This window comes from Oryctolagus cuniculus, chromosome 2, assembly GCF_051225735.1.
Source record: "Oryctolagus cuniculus isolate XC-2025 breed Fujian yellow rabbit chromosome 2, ASM5122573v1, whole genome shotgun sequence".
In the NCBI taxonomy this organism is placed as follows: Eukaryota; Metazoa; Chordata; class Mammalia; order Lagomorpha; family Leporidae; genus Oryctolagus; species Oryctolagus cuniculus.
The window spans coordinates 100,362,832-100,366,387 of NC_142868.1; the positions used below are offsets into that span (position 1 = coordinate 100,362,832).

The 3,556-nt window shown below is 46.0% G+C and overlaps 1 pseudogene; it reads right to left on the reverse strand.

Annotated features, from left to right (window-relative positions):
- Positions 1–1,531: 1,531 nt before the first annotated feature.
- On the reverse strand, positions 1,532–2,689 carry LOC149127940 (egl nine homolog 1 pseudogene; annotated as a pseudogene).
- Positions 2,690–3,556: the final 867 nt, after the last annotated feature.

Genomic DNA, 3,556 nt, shown 5'->3' on the forward strand with positions numbered 1-3,556 from the left:
GTGAAAGCTAAGATGTCTATCTCAACTCATTGTTTAAGTAAGAGAAGTCTGAGAGGCCTTGTGTGATTATGTAATGCTCCTTATTTTTCTAAAATATAAAAAATAAAACCCACAAAGCATAAAAATAAAATTATTTGGTTTTGCATTTGTTTTTCTAAACTAAGCATACATCCTTCAGTCCTGACAAGAAGGCTGACATCACAATTGGGCAATGTCTCAAGAGCTGTTTGAAGACTCACTGAACATCAAGTCTGTAAAAACACATTTCCTTCTCAATGCAAATATAATCTCCCCCTGATGTTCTTCAAAAGAAACAGAGTTCTGATCTGAAGATAAGATGGATTAGAGTATTAGGAAGAAAGCAATAAATTCAAAAGTACAATCAATTTGAGAAGCAAAAAGGAAAACCTTAGAAATGGGAAATTATCATCTACCTCCATAGGAAACACCTGAATGCAGAAGAAATCCCTTTATCTTAAGCACTTAATGCTGAGGATAATCTCAAGTTCACTTAGTGCCAGTCACTTCAGTTTTGTTTAAAAAAAAAAAACTTGAAAAGGTAAATCCTTCTTACAGTGTATTTTTCCTTATAAAACATGAACTGAAGTCACTGGTAATAAATGGTGACTATTTCACTGTTAGGGTTCATTATGAACGATGTCAAAAAACAATACAGCAGCAATCATTAATAATCCAAATTAAAGCAAAATAGGACTACAAAAATCTGATGTTTCCATTGGTAAAGTGTTCCTTTTCTTATTTTAAGTGAGAAATAAATTAATTAATCATCAGCCAATGACAACAATCATTTTGAGAGTTTTTTTTAGGGCAAAAATGTAATAGTATGAAGAGGTTTACAAAAATAGATTGAGAAATAATACTGAAATTATTTCTCAATTCAGTGTTGATAAATTGTACCTAATCATACAAAAATTACCCCAAATTCAAACTTGATATAAAACAAGGAGAGATGAAATGAACTCAGCTAGATGACAAATCAAACAAAATATAAGAATGAAAAAATTCCACACAGGGCACTTATTTCATGTCCAGATGTAAAAACCATTTTCCACTGATAGATTACCTTCCTCCCATAAGCAATCACAGATTCTGAATGGATCATGCAGTACAAAGCTGCAAGAGTGAAATCTTCTTGTATGATGCTCCACAAAACAGTTGTATCTTTCCCTTATTAAAATGCACAGTTGTTTTCTATTTTTATTTATCCCATTTATTTGTATTCATAAGTTAACAGTGTCAACAATTATTGTAGTGAACCGATGGTAAGACATATTTACTGATTGACTCAGACTCCTTTTTCACCTGTTAGAAATTTTATTTTAGCTCTTGGTCTCTCATCTGCATCAAAATACCCAACAGTTCCTGTACACCTTGTAGCATATGCTGGTTGTACTTCATGAGGGTTGCAAGGGTCAGACCAGAAGAAGAGCAGTCTAGCAAATTTGGGTTCAATGTCAGCAAACTGGGCTTGCCTTCTGGAAAAATTCGAAGTATACCTCCACTTGGCACCTCATTCTTTATTAAGATAATATATACATGTCACACGTCTCCTATCTCATGTGGATTATCAACATTCTGCACATAACCTGTCCCATTGCCTGGATAACATCCATGGCTTTTGCCCGGCCATTGATTTTGTAGTTGCCCATCTTCTTGCTACAGTGGCGGATCAGGTTGTCCATGCTGCTCATCAGCAGCCCAGTGGTTCCACAGCCTGGCTCCTTGCCCTCGATCCAGGTAATCTTATCCCTTCTGATGTCCTAGGACAAGTCGCTGTTCTGGCTAACCAGCTGGCCATCTGCGAACCTGCCTGTGCTATGCAGGACTCACATCTCGTCACCTATCTTGTCCAGGAAGTCGTCCACTACAGATGCCCTGCTTGTTCATGCAAGGCAGCGCCGGAAGTGACTTCATCTGTCCTTTGGGCTGCAGACCGCAGCTATGGCTCAGGCCCTCACCGGGCATGTTGCTAGGCGGGTACAGGTTCGTCTTCTCCTGATACAGCAATGGGCAGGTCAGCGGCTCCTCCTTCCCTGGCTCTGCCTAGGCCATCGCTGCCGGGCCCTGGAGGCTGGGGTTCATGGCTATGGCTGGGTGGGCCACGGATTTGGCCTTTGCCTTGGGCGCATCTCCTGGCCTCCCGGGCTACTGCCCCATCTGCCCTGAGCCGCGGTGTGGTGGGAAAGGCCAGGCTGCTGGTGCGGGCCTGCCCCGCAGCCAGAGGCGCCCTCACTGCCCTGGCACAGGAGTTCCTGCTCCTTGCAGTCCTGGCGCTGGTGGGACCACAACACAGCAGGTTCTCCATCTTCCCACAGGGCTCACAGTACTGCTGGTCCCGCTTGCTCTGTCCCCACCGACCCAGGTCAGCGGCAAAGCAGTGGGTGGTGCAGGCCTGCCCGGGTGCCCATTGTCGCCTCCACTGCCCTGGCACACGAGCTCGTGCTTCCTCCAGTCCTGGCGTTGGTGAGGCCGCAGCACAGCAGGCTCTCCATCTTGGCACACAGCTCACAGTTCTGCTGGTCCCGCTTGCTCCGGCCCCGCCCCCAAGGCCCGCCGCTGTCATTGCCCTTGGTGGAGGCAGCGTTGGTCGAGCAGGAGAGGTGGGGGCTGGACTGCCTAGTCCATGGCCTGGGAGCTGGGAGAGCGGCAGGGAACGTTTCTGCGCCATGCACCTGCCGCCAGCCCCTCTCCTTAAGCAGGCCGGCTCCCCCGCCCTCGGCCAGGCCGCTTTCTCATCCTTGGGGATGGCCCCGCAGCGCCAGCAGCTGTTTCAGCGCCTCATCACGCATGGGCTGAGGGTGTACGGCCTGCGTGAGGACCAGGGTCTCTGCTCTGGGCGCGGTAGACCAGCAGCCTTCCAGGCCGCCGCCTCGCCACCCCGGGCAGCCGGGCCCAGCTTGTGGAGCAGCGCAGGGCATGCGCACAGACACCGCTGCCTGGTGGTGACCAGGGCTGGGGGCTCATGAGGGCGGAGGAGGGAGAGCGAGGGCCGAGGGGAGCTCAAGGGGGTGGTGGCCCCATATATGCTTGGTTTAGGACACTAAACGATTTTTCCCTGAGAATAAACTTGAAAAGGCTTTTTCCTCTCTCTCTCTTTAACATTGTCCTGGATGCATAATTATGGAAATCAAGCACACAAAAGGAAATTTAAGGTATAGGGTAAGCTTTTAAGCAACAGAACTGTTAACATGTTAATGATATTAGTATATATACAGATAATCCAACATTAGCCAAAACCAAATATGAGCTGATAGGTGAATTAAGCAAAATTATTGGGTACAGGATCAACACAATCAAGTGGGTTACCAGGTACGCATAAAAAGCAAATAGAAAACAATGGTAACGGACAAAGTACAATCCAGAAAATGAATATCTGTATTAGAAATACTCTTCAAATCCATATTTAACAAAATCAAATGACCGAACAGAAAAATAAGCCAAGAACACAAAGAGAAAAAGGCCCAGAATCCGTAATCACCTGAAGATTATGGCAAGCTCAATATTCAAGGTCTGAACAGGATATCAGGAGATGGGA